Source organism: Kogia breviceps, chromosome 6 (assembly GCF_026419965.1).
Source record: "Kogia breviceps isolate mKogBre1 chromosome 6, mKogBre1 haplotype 1, whole genome shotgun sequence".
NCBI lineage: Eukaryota > Metazoa > Chordata > Mammalia > Artiodactyla > Physeteridae > Kogia > Kogia breviceps.
This window is the reverse complement of record NC_081315.1, coordinates 120489149-120509224: the sequence shown is the minus strand read 5'-3', so window position 1 is coordinate 120509224 and position 20076 is coordinate 120489149. Positions and strand designations below refer to the sequence as shown.

General features: G+C 38.1%; 1 protein-coding gene across 5 annotated transcripts in view; it reads right to left on the bottom strand.

Moving 5' to 3' along the window:
• Window positions 1-20076, bottom strand: part of ANK2 (ankyrin 2) — a 689273-nt gene that overhangs the window by 556919 nt on the left and 112278 nt on the right. The window lies entirely within an intron of this gene.

Below are 20076 nucleotides of genomic sequence, written 5' to 3'. Positions count from 1 at the left end.
ACATGAAAGAATGCTCAATATCATTAATCATTAGAGAACTGCATATCAAAAGTACGATGAGATATCATCTCACACCGGTCTGAATGGCCATCATCAAAAAATCTACAAACAATAAATGCTGGAGAGGGTGTGGAGAAAAGGGAACCTCTTTCACCGTTGTTGGGAATGTAAATTGATACAGCCACTATGGAGAACAGTATGGAGGTTACTTAAAAAACTAAAAATAGATCTACCATACGGCCCAGCGATCCCATTACTGGGCATATACCCTGAGAAAACCATAATTCTAAAAGAGTAATGCTTATATACACTACCAAACGTAAAATAGATAGCTAGTGGGAAGCAGCCGCATAACACAGGGAGATCAGCTTGGTGCTTTGTGACCACCTAGGGGGGTGGGATAGGGAGGGTGGGCGGGAGGGCGATGCAAGAGAGAAGGGATATGGGGACATATGTATATGTATAACTGATTCACTTTGTTATAAAGCAGAAACTAACACACCATTGTAAATTAATACTCCAATAAAGATGTTTAAAAAACAACAACAACAAAAAAGAGTCATGTATCACCATGTTCATTGCATTTCTATTTACAATAGCCAGGACATGGAAGCAACCTAAGTGTCCATCGAGAGATGAATGAATAAAGAAGATGTGGCACATACATACAATGGAATATTACTCAGCCATAAATAGAAACGAAACTGAGTTATTTGGAGTGAGGTGGACGGACCTAGAGTATATCATACAGAGTGAAGTAAATCAGAAAGAGAAAAACAAATACCATATGCTAAAACATGTATATGGAATCCAAAAAAAAAGGTCATGAAGAACGTAGGGACAGGAGAGGAATAAGGATGCAGACCTACTAGAGGACTTGGGGACATGGGGAGGGGGAAGCCTAAGCTGGTACAAAGTGAGAGAGAGGCATGGCCATATATACACTACTAAATGTAAAACAGATAGCTAGTGGGAAGCAGCTGCATAGCACAGGGAGATCAGCTTGGTGCTTTGTGACCACCTAGAGGGTTGGGATAGGGTGGGAGGGAGGGAGACGCAAGAGGGAAGAGATATGGAGATATATGTATATGTATAGCTGATTCACTTTGTTATAAAGCAGAAACTAACACACCATTTTAAAGCAATTATACTCCAATAAAGATGTTAAAAAAAAAAAAAAAGAATCATTTCCATTGTTGTGCCTTTGCAAATCCACATTCCCTCCTCCATCCCCCAACTTCTGTAGACGTGCCCATCCCTTCTTTCTGGTCCCCATTCTTTGTCATATAAAGTTCCACCTTAGTCCCTATACCACTCTTATTGCCCTTATTTCCTTACAAGTACATCTCCGTCTACTACACTCTAGGCTCCTTGAGGACACGTACTGTATCTAAGTTGTTTCAATTTCTCTGGTGCCTAACATAATCCCTGGCATGTAGCTGGGGACTATTAAATGCTTGTTTACTGAATGAATCAATGACATGTATGTTTAAGGTATTTATTTCTACACCACTTTGTGGTCATTCCTAGACATGGCACCTTCTCCAGGATCCTGAAATCCTGTGAATTAAGAAACAGTCCCAATTTCTCCAAGATTTCCTCCTAGTCTTAGCAGTTCAAAATATTCATAAAAGATGGAAGACTCAATTGATTAGCTAACTTGTAATAGTTGTTCTACTATTAAAAGGAAGACTTTTTTAACAACTGAAAGTCAAGAACAATAAAAGCTCAGGGAGTCAACCTCTCAAATTGTTCTGTATTTATTAGAAAAAACAACTGTGTGGATATAAGTAAGACAAAACTTCTGCTTTTAATATTTTCCTTTAGTAAATTAAATTCCAGTAGATACTTCTAGAGCATCTTTTGACCTTTCCATCACATATTTTATGCTGTACAAAGTCAATTCAAATTTACCACTATATACATCAGAGAGAAACCAGAGTCATTATAAATAAATAAATAACTTATTTTCTAAGATGAAGGGTCCAGAAAGTGGCTTTAAATATTAAATGTACCCAAATGTTTTCTTTTAAAATCAACAAGCCCAGATGACAACATGTCTTTTCTCCAAATTCCTGCTTAATTCCTTCTGATGCTTTCTTGATTGAGGCCATGTGTTATCTTGAGAGCTTTTTTTTTCCTGTCAGTATTCCATTCCAATACTCTCACTTAGGATTCAGCAAAGAAAAGGGTCTTATATTCCAACAAGGAATGCATCAGAAGAACTCTAAATTGTATACTTATAAATGCCAAGTCATTTACAGAAGCTCTTAACTAGGAAATGGAGAAAATTTTTGTTGTTTAATATGTAAAGACTCACATCTTAGCCTGGAAATTTAACCTCAAACATATTAAGTAACTCATGTTATTCTAACTTTCTTGACTAATCAGTTCCACTGATTTTTTGTTGTGTTTAGCCCATATTAGACATGTAGGGAAAGGGTGGGCAGACATAAGAAGTAAAGGAAATCCTCTTGACCTCAATAAAATTAGTTGAAAAAATAAAACAAAAAATAAATAAGTTGAGAATTGTAAAATAATAAACTTTAAGTACAATAGCAGAGATGCCAACCAGAGGTACACAAAGAGCCATCTAGGAGAGATGGACATTGAATTGGAAATTTAAAAATATAAAGGATCAAGGGGCTGCCCTTCAAGCAGAAATGTCCACTTGGGCAAAGATGCAATAGGAATGAGCATGGAATGTTCCAAGAACATTATCTTTCTAAAGTGCTGTTTGTAAGCTGGAGTATGTTGTAAAAGAATGTCATGCATTAGAGCAATGAAGAGACACTTGAATGCCAATGTGCATCTAATCCAAAAGACCTTGGATTTATAAACAGTCTTCTTTAGGAAGCAAACCAGAAGTGAAGGAGAACACTTACAGATTGGACAAATCCATTCAAGGGTGCTAAGGGTCCGTCATAAGTTAATGGTAGCAATACTGGAGAATGGACAAATTACAGAGGCATTTTAAAGAAAAGGAATGATACTAAAATACTCATCTTTGTGGCATATGAGGGAAGTCGAGTTAAAGGTGATGAAAAGTTCTAGTGTTACAAGAGCAGTCGGGGAGGAAAGCTGTCTTTGAGGAGAATATGATGAACATGGATGTGGATGAGAGTGGGAGATCAGGAAGGAGACCTGTGTGTCAGGGGAGGAGGAGAAATGTTCCTCCCACTCCCGATGTTTCCTCCGTGTGGACAGATGTCCAGTAGTGCAACGCCCTCAGCCTTGCTCCATCTCCTCACTCACTCCTCCCCACAGGAGGGTGACTGAGGAACTTGAGAGCAAAAGCTGGACATGTACAGCATCTCTCCTTTTTCTCTTTATCTTTGGGCAGCAACTGCCAGTAGGAGGTGCATCCTGCTGTATACACTAAAGTGGGCTAATTTTAGGTCCAGCAATAGGAACTCTATTTCTCCCAAGTATAAGCCACCTTTTCCAGTTGCAACTTTATTAATAATAAAGATGGTATTTTGGTTTCATTTGTCTTACTCCTAGTCTATCCCTTAACTGGCTCATATCTTGGGTGTGGAGGATGAGTGCTAGTCATTGGTCCCCTAAAACCTCAGTAACATACATGAGGCAATGAGATCATACACAGCGATGCTAACTTAAGAAATATCAACATATAGGTCAAGGTTAAAGATGAATTCTCTAGGAGCAGATATAGAGAAATAAGAGCAGAAGATGGCAGACAGAGAGATGAATGACCAATCGAGGGTCACCAGCACGTGCTAATGCATTCCAAGCAAAAAGACCAGCGCACACGGGCAAAGTCAGGAAACTATGGGGCAACATAAGGAAAAGGTGATTAACCTTGTTTAACTAAACTATAAAGTCTGTGTAGGGAATGGGAGAAAGGAACAAAGGATAGGCTGTAAAGGTAAATCAGAGCCAGATTTTAGAAAAATTTAGACATTTCTGCACAGCAATGGGGAAACCTTAAGTATTCTAAACAGATCTATGACTAGACATATGCTTCTTTAAGAAGCACAAACTGGAGGCAGTATATTGACAAGCCTGGAAAGGGGAGAGAGATCATATAAGGAGGAGAGAGAGAAATCCATACAGGAGTGATAAACCATGTGTGCAGTGAAATGGAGACAGAGAGAGAGAATGGATATAAGAACTATTACCGAATTGAGTGGTCTTAGGCAACTCTTAGGCAACTCTTCATTATAGGGGACATTTCTATAGGAAAAATAGAAAGAGATATTTCAAGACTTCAGAGCTGTATAATACAAAAACTGGTAATGTCATTGAAAGAAATAAAAAAGTTGGGTAGGACACCAAAACTACAGGCAACAAAAGCAAAAATAAGTGGGACTACATCAAACTTAAAATCTGCACATCAAAGGAAACAATCAATAGTGTGAAAAAGCAATCTACAGAATGGAAGAAAAAAATTGTAAAGCATATATCTGATAAGGAGTTAATATCCAAAATACATAAGGAAATTTCACAACTCAGCAACAACAAGGACAACAGCAACATCCAATTTTTTTAAAAATGGGCAAAGGACTTGAACAGACCTTTCTCCAAAGAAGATATTCAACATAACTAATCCTTAGGGAAATGCAAATCAAAACGATATGAGGGCTTCCCTGGTGGCGCAGTGGTTGAGAATCCGCCTGCCGATGCAGGGGACACGGGTTCGTGCCCCGGTCCGGGAGGATCCCACATGCCGCGGAGCGGCTGGGCCCGTGAGCCATGGCCGCTGAGGCTGCACGTCCGGAGCCTGAGCTCCGCAACTGGAGAGGCCACAACAGTGAGAGGCCCGCGTACCGCAAAAAAAAAAAAAAAAAAAAAAAAAAAGGAAAATGACAAGGATGGTGAGAATGAAGAGAAATTGAAATACTTGTGCACTGCTGGTGGGAGTGTAAAATGGTACAGCCATTACTGAAAAGAACATGGAGATGGAGGTTCCTTAAAAGATGAAAAATAGAATTACCATATTATCCACCTATCCTACTTCTGGGTATCTATCCAAAAGATTTCAAAAGAGAATCTCAAAGCTATTTGCATACCCATGTTCATCACAGCATTAACACAACAGCCAAAAGATGGAAATAATCCAAATGTCCACTGACAGATGAATGGATAAAGAAAATGTGGAATATACAAATAACAGAATGTTATGCAGCCTTAAAAAGAAGGAAATCTTGTCATGTGCTACCACATGGCTGAGCCTCAAAGAACATTATAAGTGAAATAAGCCAGTCACGAAGGGACAAATGCTCTATGATTCCACTCATGTGAAGTATTTAAAGTAGTCAAAATCAGAAATAGAAAGTAAAAGGGTGGTGCTGAGGGCAGGGAGAAGGCAAGAGGAAGAATTAGTGTTCACTGGGTGCAGAATTTCACTGTAACAAGATGAAAAAGTTCTAGAGATCTGTTGCACAATAATGTTAATATACACTACTAAATTATACACTTAAGAATGGTTATTATGGTAAATTTTGCTATGTTTTTTACCACATTAAAATAAAAAGAAATAGAGAAGTAAAGAAGAGGAACTTGTTTATTTGTTTGGTAGGGTGGAGTTGATGTTAAGCCTGATTTTGTCACATATACATACACCCTGCACCTAGTGCCAAAATGTCCTCTATAAAAATAGCAGATTATGTCGTCAACTCTGAATGCTTGAACACATCAATTTGTTTTACATGTCACTTTTTTGGGACTGTGCCCCACTTCAACTTTGGCCTCCATACAGATGCTCCTGTAAATCCCTTACATGGTTCAGTAAACATGGACTATGAAACAACATTCTACCCTACTGATGCCAAAACAAAACACTCCAGGATAAATGCAATTTTGCAAATTGTTTCACAGTCCAGCAGTTGCTATTTCATGTTCAGAATCAGAAGTCTGCTCCTTTGTATTGCAAAACAGCATATGCACATCCATCAAACTCTTGTTCCATTCCTTATGAGAAGAGTAAGTCAGGGCGCCAAGGAAATTGACTGACCTTTTTTTCTCTACCACAACTCCATTTCAATTCAGTTCAATGCACTTCAGTTTAAAAGACATTTATTTTATGTCTATTTTTGCCTGGCACCAAAGATCAAAGGTGAGTCAGTCAAGACTCCTATCTTCAAAGAGCTCAAAATCCAACAGGTGAGACAACTACATACATAAATAAATATAATAATAAAAGTTCTCTTATAGAAGCATTATCAAATGCTATAAAAACAGATTGGGGAAACCAACTTCTTCCTGCAGTATTCACACACACACACACACACACACACACACACACACACACACAGACAATACGGAAGTGACATTTAAGAAGGAGAGAGAAGGAAGTGGCATTTTGATGTTCTCCTATAGCCTGGGTACTTTATGTAGATTCTCTTATTAAACCCATCCAATGAGCAAACCAAGGCTCAAATGAGGCTCTGAATCCAAGTCTGCCTAGCTCCAAAGCTCATGCCCCTTCAGGTGAGTAACGGTGTGGCCAGTGTACAACAAGGAGGCACCGCTCAGGACTGAAGGAACAGGAGCAAACACAGACCTACAAGGACCTGAAGTGTGTGAGGGGGTGTGATTAATGCCATGTGACTAGAGCAGAGAAGATGATGGAAATACTGGCTAGAGGTAAGTTTGGGAAGGTCAGATGGGCCCGGATTGTGAGGGTCTTCTATTTACCAGCAAGTAACCTGAATTAAAATCCTGAGGCCAGTAATTTTCAAATGACACTCTAAGGACGATGCCCATATAAGAAGTTCTGAATATTTTTTATATGGGGAATTTGGGGTAGGATTTATTTTAAGAAAAAAGAAGGGTTCCATTTCTAAAAATCGTATTTAAAGAAAACCCACGGGAGCAAATGGAGGGTGACTACAGACTTTTAATCATCCATATGTGCTTTAGAAAGATAAATATGGTGGCTGTGTGGGGAGGACGGTCATCTAAGGAAACAACGTTTGGACTGGAGACCAGTCAGGGGGCTTCACAAATAATATAAGATAAAGCTTTTTAGGGTCTGGATAGACACAGACAGTGGTAGAAGGATGGATTCAATAATTAAAATATATAGAACTGGGTGGCAAATTTGTGGTGGGGAATAAAAAAATCAAGAATGACTAAGTTTTCTAGTTCAAACAACATAGTAATGACCACTAACTAAGACTGAGAAAGTTTGGTAGGAGGAGTAGACTTGGAGAAAACAATTAGTTCACACTTGTTTCGTTTTGACATGTTGAGTTTGAGGTGTCTACAGGACACGCAGAAGAAGACATCACATGCGTGAATTAATTAGATGGAGGAATTCTTTCACAGTGTATATCAAACCACCACAATGGTCACTTTAAATATCTTATAACTTTATATGTCAATTATACCTCAACGAAGCTGAAATTTTTTTAAAAGAACTAATGAACCATAAAAAAAAAAAAGCATCACAAAGTAGACAGATCTATGAATGTGGAACATCAGAGAGTGGGGTGGAAGGTATTTTAGCAGGGACCACTCATTTTGCCTTCTCCCCTTCTTCCTCATAGTTATTAAACTCACCGTTTTCACAGAGCACATGGCCATTCATTTCCCAGACCCTCTTGATGCTACAGGTGGTCAGGACACTATAACCTCATCAATGCAATTTCAGCAGAAACATTGTGTACAATTTCTTTATCACTTCCTTTGGAAATTATTGACCTTCACTTCCTGGGTGTTGGAACATAGGCATGGTGCCACTGGGCTACTGCAGATGGCGCAGATAAAGACAGCGCCTTAGGAGATGGTAGAGCAACAAGAGATAAGAAAACTGAGGTCCTGGGAGACCAGATGGAGCAGAATCACTCGCCTACCTATTTGTTACAGCAGCTTAGCCTCACTCTGACTAATGCATGGGGCATCAGCATATAGTTCAAACCTCAGGAGGAATGAGATCAGCAGAAAAAAAGAGAGAAAACTTAAAGGAACACAAACATGAACAACAATCTCTAAAAAGTGAAGAAAGGCCCTTTTACAAGACCTAAAAGAAACAGCCACAGGGGTAGGAGAAGGTCAAAAGAGAGGAGAGTACTTCAGACAGGAAGAAGACTAGTTTAGAGATATACAATGGGGCAGAAGAAAACTAAGATGGAGATTTAAAAGAGGCTAATCAATTTGGTGAAGAACAAAATTGATCTTTATTCTTTGCCAGAACAAAGTCAGTGAAGCAGTAGGGGTGGTGGCCTATTAAAAGTTAACAGGAAGGAAGGAAGCAGATAGAGTTGTGGAAGACTACTGTTTCAAGAAGTAAAGAGGGGGCTTCCCTGGTGGCGCAGTGGTTAAGAATCCGCCTGCCAATTCAGGGGACACGGGTTTGAGCCCTGGTCCGGAAAGATCCCACATGCCGCGGAGCAACTAAGCCCGTGTGCCACAACTACTGAGCCTGCGTGTCACAACTACTGAAGCCCGCATGCCTAGAGCCCGTGCTCCGCAACAAGAGAAGCCACCACAATGAGAAGCCTGCGCACCACAACGAAGAGTAGCCCCCGCTCGCCTCAACGAGAGAAAGCCCGTGCGCAGCAACGAAGACCCAATGCAGCCAAAAATAAATTAATTTTTTTAAAAAAAGAAGTAAAGGGAAGAGAGATGGAAAAAAGTATTTTGACGGTCATTTTATATAGGCTTAAAACTCCTAAATGTATGGTGACTCAAAGGAATTAGAAACCTAGTAAGAAGGCTTATTTTCCATTCTATCGATAGATCTGATGGGTTCCCCTTGCCAGCACCAACACTGTAAGTCAGAAGTAAGGGAGGAGGACAGGGTAAGGTTTTATCCTAACCTTAGAACTTCCAATAGTTAGACAACATCCCAAGAAAATCTCTAAGATTTAACAATAACTTTTGGGAATTCACATTTTTGTAAACTCTTCAGTAAATTTTTGCAGGTTGACAAATATCTCCAAACTGCCATTGGTGGTGCCTCTGTTACAAGATGGCAACACAGAATCCACACGGGCACATAAGAGGGAAGCTAGTGATGGTTAATTTCCCAAAAGACATGCTATTTCCATCTATCACATCCCTGCAGTTACAACACTCCCATCCAACTTTCCCATCCCCAAGAGAGGGCTCCAGGTGCATGCTCTTCTTTAATTGATTTCTATTCTCACCTTCCTTTTAAGTCATCATTTTCTGGGATAATTGGTATCTGTGAATTCTCACTAGAGTCCGTTTCCTTCTACTGAAAAGGAAGTTAAATTACAACCTAAGGAAGAAGTATATTCTCTGTTTAACTGAATTTTCCCTGTTGTTTAATAACTAGTTCCATTTGCTGCATTCTGTAGTTATATAGAGAGAGAAAAGTTAAAAAAAAAAAAGTAAATGATGTTCATCAATATTTGAGCCCCATCTTCAGATAATTGATTCTATTAATTGTTTACAATTTATTTATTCTAATAACTAGGCAATAGATTTTACATTATTCCACATTCGTTTCTTTTACCTGCTAGTGAAATTTTATATACACATTAATTGCTAAGTACAGGTTTTGCAAAAAATGTTTAAAAGCTATCTTGCAGTTTCCTTTGAATCACAGGATCTCATGAACCACTGTTTATCCCTTTCTACAGCTGTACTCTTCATATAGGTTATGGTGGGGAAGCTATCAGTATAAACCAAGGGTACTATAAGAAATTTCTCTTTGAAATGCATCGCTGTGTTTAAAGATAAGCTGAATACATCATTCTTTATATTACACAGTAAATTCCTTCTGTTATACCATAAGAAGAGTTTCCCTCTGGTCCTAATTCCAGGAATAACTGTTTCATGTGAGCAACTGACATCATAATTTTCTAGATATTGAAAATCAAATAACCAACTGCTTCCTTCATAGGCTTCCAGTAAGCTTAGCACCAAATTACTGTTCTCCCCCTACAAATGCATAAGATTTTGTGGTATATATTTTTCAGAACTAGGCTCAGTCCTAAATCCATTTTACTTTCCAGCCCTTATCCTTCCTTTGCCTTAATTGTCTTACCTAATTTTAATTTAGCTTTTTCCTTATTCTCTCTATATATATTTGAGAGTTTCCTCAAATTTTAAGTAGGGAAGGATATAAATGGATGGATCAACTGATGGATTATTGACATACACACTTGATATTGCTAGGATTTCCATCCGAAATTAATGCATTCATTCATTCATTGAGCCATTCATTTGACAAACACTGTTCCAGTTCCTGCTAAGGGAAAAGCACTGAAACAGGCACACAACCGATATATTGATGGCTCCTACCCTCAGGAACTTTACTTTGTGCAGGTAAGCCATAATATACAACTAATAATGTATGATTAAAAAGTGATCAGTGTCATAAGAAAGTGCAATGAAAGTCTTATCTGACAAAGATTGCATTGCCAACCTATGCTAAGGACCATCAAAAAAAATAAAAAGACATTATCTTCCTTTTCAAAACAATTTTGTGCTGTCATAGTCACAAAATGTTTTATGCACGTAATATTATTCTAAATATTTATTAACAGAAACTTAAGTTATTCTTAATATCAGGTTTTTAATTTAAATTATGAAAGTTGGTTGCTTTACAGTCTAAATAAGTTCCACATAAGTAGTAGAGACAGAATTAAATAGGAAAAATGTCATTTAGGAGATATTTAATGAGTCAGCTCTGCTATGCCCTTTTTATTTTATTTATTTTTTCAGGGCAATATAGTTAGTTAAGTTTTAGAATGAAAGGCCGCATTAAGAACAACAGTTCCTGAACATGATACATTCGTATCCTTGAGAAGGTCATTAATAAGCATTCTTTTTTTTTTTTTTTTTTTTTTTTTTGTACGCGGGCCTCTCACTGCTGGGGCCTCTCGCGTTGCGGAGCACAGGCTCCGGATGCGCAGGCTCAGCGGTCATGGCTCACAGGCCCAGCCGCTCCGCGGCATGTGGGATCTTCCCGCACCGGGGCACGAACCCGTGTCCCCTGCATCGGCAGGCAGACTCTCAACCACTGCGCCACCAGGGAAGTCCAATAAGCATTCTTTCAAAAACATATATATATATATATATATATATATATATATATAGATATAGATATAGATATAGATATAGATATATATATATATATAGAGAGAGAGAGAGAGAGAGAAAATATTTCATTGTAAAATACATTTGGAATCACAGACAATAGTAACAATTCTCAGTAGTTTTCCCATATGCTAATGTGTATTAAAGAGGAAGGTGAGTGGGAAATGTAAAATAGAGAGATAGTGGGAAGCAGCCGCATAGCACAGGGAGATCAGCTCGGTGCTCTGTGACCACCTAGAGGGGTGGGATAGGGAGGGTGGGACGGAGACGCAAGAGGGAGGGGATATGGGGATGTATGTATATGTATAGCTGATTCACTTTGTTATAAAGCAGAAACTAACACATCATTGTAAAGCAATTATACTCCAATAAAGATGTTAAAAAAAAAACAAGAGGAAGGTGAGTGGGAAGGAGCATACAATGTATTGAATATTTCAATCTTATTTGACTCAGAACGCTATTTTTGTTTTTTTTTTTTGGCTGCATCAAGTGGCTTGCAGGATCTTAGTTCCCGGACTAGGGATTGAACCTCGGGCCACGGCAGTGAAAGCACGGAGTTCCAACCACTGGACCTCCAGGGAACTCCCTCAGAACACTTTTTAACACAGAACATCTTTAACATTTCATAAATAAATCAAATGTGAGACCTTAATGGAGCTTCTGGTATTTGGATGAAAACAGAAAGAAGAGTTGAGGGAGAAGTGCTAATTTAATATGAATTTCTCCCACACAAAATCCCTGAGCAAATCAGAGTCATATATCTCTGTGGTAGCTAAGTAATGCCTCCACCACAAGATGTCCACCTCCTAAGCCCTATAACCTGTGAATGTCACCACAGATGGCAAACGGGACCTTGCAGGTGTGATGAAGCTAAGGATTTTGAGATGAGAGATTATCCAGATGGACCCAGTGTAACCACAAGGATCCTTGTGAGGGAGGCAAGTGGATCAACAAGGGAGAAGGTGATGTGATGACAGAACCGGAGGCTGGAGTGATGTTTTTTGAATATGGAGGATGGTGTCAGGAGCCAAGAAATGCAGGCAGCCTCTAGAATGCAGACAAGGCAAGGAAACAAATTCTCCCCTAGAGCCTTCAGAGGAATCACAGCCCTGCCAACACCTTGGTTTCAACCCAGTGAAACCCACTTGGGACGGCTGATCTCCAGACTGTAAGGTAATACATTTGTGTTGTTTTAAGCCAGTAAATTTGTGGAAATTTATTAAAGCAGCAATAGGAAACTAACATAGTCTCTTAATAGTCAAAAATTTAAAAATAACTCTTATGAATCATAACTCTAGCTTTCAGAGGTTTAAACTATTGTTTTCTTCGGTGGAAAAACGGTTTTAAGAGAAGCACCAGATATCTGTGAACATTGAAAATAATTGGGAGTTGAGGGTCACTCACCTTTTACTTCAAATATTTCTTCTACTGAATTTTTTATAAGAAGCACATATTATTTTAATGGAAAACAATTAGTTGAAATTAATAACATAATTTGGGTTTGGATCTTCAGTAGGGTCTATCAGAAGTTCATGCAGCTTTTCATAGTCAGAAATAACCATGCCCTTCAGTAAAGCTGCAAGAGCTGACCCAGTTAGGCAAGGGTATTGATGAGTGCAGGAATAAGTGTTTATGCAGCAAACCTACACCTAAGAATGATTTGGTCAGTGTTGGATAACGTTTTGTGGGTGTAATTCTTCCAACAAGGAGGCCAGGAAGATGTCTACATTGCCAGACTACTGGGCAACATTTCCAAGAAACGGCAGGCCTCTTGCTCCTCATGCTACAGAAAAAAAGAGAGCCATCTCAATTCACCAATTTCCTTCTGATTCAAGACAACTCCAGATCTGTTTGTAAGCCAGGTTTCTGTCAGCTGGCACAATATGTAAAAATGTTCAATAGCTCCTGAATAAGAACTCAAGTCAAATAACTCTCCATGTCAGAAGCTCAGACAGAGTTCAAAAGTATTTTTCCTTGTTAACATTTTTTAAACTTGTTAATAATTAGCCATGTTACTGAACACACAAAATGAAAGCTTTTAGATACTCAATCTGATATTAAAATCAAATAAAAGAAACTAAAAAAAAAATTTTTAAATAAAAGAAACTGAAAGGTTGTTCAGCCTTCTAAATATGCACTGTGAGTTTGGGGGGTTTTTTGTTTGGTTGGTTTTGTTTTGTTTTGTATCACACACTTGCTTAAAGACTAAGACGTCGGGGCCTTAATCTCTAAAAAGAGTGCATCCAGTCTGCACTCAGGCAGTGAAGTGAAGGACCACATCTTCTGCAACAGGGATTTTCATGTGCATCTAGATTGTAAGGTAACAACAAAAAGAAGCATGTAATTTCTTCTCTAAAACCGAAGCCAGTCCTAAAGGCATTTAAGAGGGCAGTTGTCAGGGCTTCCAAAAGTGTTCTTTGTGCGGCCCATGGAGGAGGGAGGATACTCCTTGGTGAAAAGCTGAAGAAATCAATGCTCAAGTAGAACAGTATGAAAGGTGTGCACTTCCGCTTTACCATTTTCACGAGGCTGCTTCTAAGAGGCAGCTGGCTGCAGTGGTAATGAGCTAACCTTCTGTACTACACTTACCTGTGTTGGAATCCTGGGTCCTCTAGGGGACTTGGAGCATTGCTTAACCTTCCTGTTTCTTCGTTTGTAAAATGAGAACAATAGTACTAACACAGTGACTCATAAAGTCGTTGGGATTGAATGAATTAATATATGTAAAGTCCTTCTAAGCACCTAGGTATAACAAGACATTGCATATGTACTAGCTCTTATGGTTTTACCTCTACATTTTTCTGTCCTTAAATGAATCTTCAGAATATTAGCTGCCAGCTATATTCTCCCCTTGAACACTCCAGGGACTAAATTATGGACCCTCTAGGGGTACAAGCCCTTGGCCCTTATCCCCACCACCACCACTCCTGACCCAAGCCAGAATCTGCCCCTCGATCCAGGACTATGACTTTCTGGAGGACAGAACTCATACCATTCCCAGAAGCCTTTACATCAACACTCGGCCTACCCCTTCCAAGGGAAGCTCCTTCAAGCCAGGCAAGGTGCTCCCCTTCCGTGGAGCCTCCCAGAAATATTAATGCTGAGTGGAAAGAAAGCTCTCTCTGAGGGATGTGCTGCACCGCATGCGGGCTGTTACTCTCCCCCTGAACCACCTTATTCCTACTATGCTCTGGACCAGTGCATGAGAAGCATCTGATGAAAATGCAGATTCCTCAGCCTATCCCGAGATTCTGACTCGGTAGCTGAGGTAGGGCCCCAGGAGAGGCCACAGACCACACTCTGGGAAACGCTGCCTGTTCCAGGCAGAGATGCTTAACCTAGTGCCAGCTGTTAGAGCAGGACCGCATCTTATTTGTCTTTGTACCACCAGATGTAGCACTTAGTAGTTGCTTATTAAAATAGCTGTTGCATGAATGAGTGAGAGCAGGAAGAATAATGCTTGTCCTTCATAGGTGGGAGAAACAATCTATTGCCCAAAACATAGAGGAGTGCAAACCTAGCAGAGAAAGATCACAAGTTGACATTTTTAAGAGGTCTTCCTCTTTAGGAGTTCCAGGTACAGAGAATGTACAAGACAAAGTTTCAACTTCTACATATAATTTTTTAAGTCATCCTTCATCCTAGGTATAGAAATTTTTTGATTGAAGAGCAGACATGGGTCATTCCTGCTAAAAATTGATCACTGACATCTGAACTAACTTGTCATGGATTAATCATAAAGTGACTGAAAAGATAAGCGGCCTCCGTGTTCTTGACCTTCTTTCCTCTGCTTTATACTTTATTTTTCATTTAAGTAGCAAAGCCATTCTATGAGAGTTTGTGATACTCCAAATCTCAATTAATATACCAAATGACAGTCACCTTAACCAAAACCACACCTTAATACCTAAAAGTCATTCAAATTTGGCAAAATATTTAGCCTCACCACTCTTTAAAGACTCGGCACACATTCATGGTATCTTTCTGTCAAAGTAGAGTATCACTAGAATTACCAAAAGTACCTCTTGTTTTCCAGACTGTTACTAAAATATGTGTGTGCTCCTTCAGCAGATTTCATTGAAAATAGCCTGATCCTGGCATCAGGGAGCCAACCATCCTCATCCAGTCTGCAAGGCTGTCTCCATTATTATCTTTGGCATATCATTTCAAATCACTTAACCTTTCTGCATTCTGTGTACCTAAGAAACCTGGGACCAGTGAAAGAAAAGTGCTTGTCAGCTATTCTATAGGAACATGGGAAAAAGAAATGATGAGGTAATGCTGAGAAGGGCCAGTTTTATCCAATCACATGAACAAAGGAATTGTGCAAAATGTCTCCTTACTTCATGGACAGATGATGCTTCTGAAAATTGAAAGATTAGAGCAGAAAGTAAGAAGAGGAGATGCTAGAAGCCTAAATCCCTAGGGGAAAGGGGGAAGAGTGGCCATGATTTGATAGGGGAAAGTACAGGAATAAAGCTAAGATGAAAACCTCACTAAGATGAGGAATACATGGGAAAGAGGAATGCCAAGAGCACAGGAGAAATAGTCATTCTCATAAGTTGCCGGCAAAAATAATTTAGCGTATCAACTTTCAGGCAAATTGCATTTATTCTAGAGTAATGTTTGCTGGGAATGTTAATTTGTCATGGTTCTATCTGGGCAGGGAGGGCAAGGCAGAGGAGAGGAACACTGTTTCTACTGGTCATGGTTAGAACTTAGTGTTGTTTGCATTCTACTTATTCTTTTTTTGGACTGAGACAACCTGAAAAGCGGTTTCTCCGTATGTAGCCAGGCCTCCACAACAGGAAGCTGAGGCCCCAGAACTTCCAGGTGGGTCTCCATCAAGGCTAATACTAGAGTGACAGAATGGTCTCTCAGCAAAAGAGTCAGAGGAACTAAGACTTTGGGGGTTTTATTTTTTCATTCCTGAAAACAGTTGGAAAAAGAATGATCATTACTGCTCAGATTGGGTGCGGGGGGAGTGAAGAAAGGGAGAAAAGTAGCACTATGTATTGAGCATCTATTTGCCAGGGGCTGTCCAATGGATTTTGCATGTGCTATTTCATTTAACCCTCAAATGTTAACCAAGTTCATCTTACTGAGCACTTCCTATGTAGTAAGTTGCTCAAGGTCATGTGATTAATAAGTGATCCAGGGTTAAAATACATGTCTGTGTGACTCCAACTCTTATGTTTATACTAAACTAACACGCAGAAAGTAAAAAATCGAATAATTATTTTTCTATTAAAATATAAATACCTTAAAATTCTATAGTTTTCTCATATGCTTATGTATGTATAATGAATAGTAAATACAGTATGAAAACATATTTAATCCAAGAAATAGCAAAAGAAACACTCTAAATATCCATAAATAGGGACCAGTTAAATTATGGTATGGTAAAATGCTATATGGTCTTTAAAAGAATAAGCCAACTGTACTTAGACTAATCAAAAAGTTGACGAGGGGAATTTCTTCGTTTTGCAATAAATGCAAAGATGAATGGAGAACTAGAAAATCATTTTGCAACCCCTAATGGAAAATGGACTGAGGCAGTAATAGACACTGGATGCCAAAATCATTATATAAAATGTTGATGGGAAGCTTTACAATAGGCAGATCAGATTGACACCACCCAAATCCTCTGCTCAATCTTTGAATCACTCAAAATCAAACGTGAGACATATGAGCCTCTTAAGGTGATGCAGCAAGAACACAGCAGGCACCATCTAGGAAGGATTCTTGCCAAAAATATTCGATCTGAATCCAGTCAAGCCTCAGGTACGAGGGACAGAGGGACAAGTTGAACAACACATGGTGGGAACAGTCAAATCCAGAAGGTTCGGTCTTCTACAAGGTAAATAACTTAAGTTTCTTAAATGAATAGATGCCTTTTGTTAAGGAAGAGAATTATTAAAGTTTAGAAGTGTTAATGGATGCCATATGTGGACCTATTTGACTTTTAACTTAAACAAAACAACTTTTAAAAGATATTTTTGAGAGAATCAGGGAAATTGAAAAATAGACTGGATTGTAGATTATCAAAAAACATTAATTTTCTGAGATGTGATAATGGCATTGTAGTGGGTTTTTGTTCAGTATGTCTTAGGAATACATACTAAAGTATTTATGGGTGAAATTACATGATATCTTGGATTTATTTTAAAACACTCCTGAGAAAAAAGGAGAGCTATAGTTGAAACCAGATTAGCAAAGGTATTCTTACGGAAATCGTCCAACATATACAATAGCAGAGAAATAAAACAATGAATCTGCATTCATCCAACTTCAACATTTTGCCTATATTGATTCAAGCTATTCCTCCCACACACATCTTCTCTTGTATATTTTACAGTAAATCTCAAACATCAGACAACGTATCATTTCACTCATAAATATATCAACATGTATCATTAATCAATAAGGAGTTTTTCTTTTTCACATAACAACTAGGCCAATATCACATGGAACAAAATTAATGATAATCTCTTAATATTTTCTAACATACAGTAAGATTGTCAAAATATTAATATGTATGTTGAAGCTCGATAATAGATATCTGGGGGGGTCATGATACACGCTAATTTTGTGTATGTTTGAAATTTTCATAATAAAACACTTGCTTAAAAAATAAGGAACCTTGTATGTACTGATATGGAAAAATGCTCAAGACATATTAAGTGAAAAAAGACACAGAATAGTGTACGTACTATGCCACAATTTGTGTTTAACAAGATATAGAGATATGTGTGTGTACATATATACATATATATATATGTCTATATATACATGTATATATAGAGAGAGACAGAAAGTCATGAAATACATCCGGAAAATACACATGGAACTAAAAACAGTGGTTGTCTCTGAGGAGGGAAACTAGAGCACAGGGGAAGGAAGAAGATGTGTTTATCCTTTTGTATCTTTTGAATTTAGGGTTGTATATTATATATTCAAAAACATAAATCATTCATAAATTAAAAGAAAAAAACAGTGTATAGACACCTGGTGCATCATGTATCACCAAAACTAATCATTAACTGTGATTATCAGTCACAGCTTAAACTAATCTGACTTTGGTATCCTACCAGATTTATGTTGGAAGATTGCTCTGATATCTCTAAACTCAGAAATCTCCAGCCATCTGTTTAATCCAATATTGTGTTCTGGGTTTTCAAGCTACTATGGTCTATAAGACTGCCACTTCAGCTTATTGGTATCTCCCTTACTTACTACCTCATGTTTGGCTTATTCTGGTTAAACCTTTTTATATTTCTATGTTCCAGCGTTTCCCTCAGTAGAGCAAAGCCTCTCTGTTTATTTCTCTGGTGGTTAAGCTGAAAGCGAGACCACCTTTCAACACTGGCCCACATCCAAATGAGACCTGTATTATTACAATCCAGATGCTACAGATAATTTTCTGTCCTTCCAACCTAGCTAAGTGTTGATCAATTAACATATACCAGTCTAGCTGTCATTAGGGGGGATTTGCCTTTTTTCCAAATTAAATTTTAAATAATTTAAACAGATTAGTGCCTAAACACAAATATATAGTTGTCTCTTTACAGCAACAATTTAGATTTAACTGAGGCAGCATATTGGGAGCTTATAAAGCACCAAGACATCTCCTTTTTAAATATTTTTTTTTCTAAATTTCTTCTTTTCAATCCCAAATGGAAAATGAAGCCAGAGTACATAACAAATAGAAAATCATGGAATGTTATTCCCTTTGTGAAACTTTAGAGCAACAATTATTTTTAGTAACATCTGGGCCAAATGTTCTTACAGGTTTTAGTTTATTCTGAAATTAAATACCATACAATGTCAGGATGAGGAGTTTAAAATTCTGCCGTATTACTCCACAAGTAACTTCACAACTAGAAAGAATATGCTTTTATATATACCAACAGTTTTAGTAAGCATATACAACATGGAGAAATAATAGTATTTCTGGACAAAACATAATAATTGTGTGACTGTAAAATCATGCAAAATCTACCTTGTAAATCAGCTTCACTCTTCATTAGGGATGGTTTAATGTTTCTTTTATTATAAAACCCAATAATATTGAGTTATGAGGAAAAGTTATGAATGGCAGAGTTGATTTTTCAACACCAAGATGAGAAAAAAGATCTAATATGTAAAACTTTCTGAAACCTATTTTTCATTAACACTTGAATAGCACATTTAAGGGTATACTTTTAAGTGTCACAAACAAAACCTGCAACAATGGGTAGGTATTCTGAATGGCTAGCATGAAAGGATTTGTCAAATTGCTTTGCTAAAAACCAAGGCACAAGCAGTTCAGTTTGGATTTCTTAGATTTTTTTCTGTTTTTCTACAATGTGTTCTCTTAAGAAGTCAAAGAAATCCTACTTTGAAGTTTCAACCACTAAGCTTACACCTTTAGAGAGCTGGCCTCTGAGTGGATGGCAATTTTGTGAACAAAGCAACATCCTGTACCAGTTACTGTGCCCAGCTGAGAAGGCAAAGGTAAAAGTTGGCCTCGCTCTCAAGGAACTTAAAGAAATCTAAGCTATGCGGGCAACTGACTACCCAAGTTCAGGGACGTGAACTAATATACAAAAGGAGGAAAATATAACAAATACGATAATGTGCTTTTTTAGATTTTTAGTAATATTGTTCTGTGAAATAATTGTATTAGTGCATTAAACTACATTGATTACCTTGAAGTCCTTAATCATTGCAAAACTTTATAGTAAAGTCTACCATGTTTTGGATAAAGCTAAAAGAGCTACCCTTTTAATAATAAGGACCTGTAATGCAAAATTTTGTTAAATTACATTTTCATTAGGAACTTGCTATGGGGACTGTCTTCTAGATACTGAAAGAAGAACAAGCAGGTAAGTATTACTTCTAAGCATTCCCCATACCTTTCAACCACATCACACCACGATTCATGAACACAACGAAATCTTACCTAAAATAAAGGCATTCCCTCCTCATCTGTAAATCAACATCCCCCCCCATCACCAAGTCTGTGTTGTATGTAGATAAAAAGGGCTTTGTCACAAC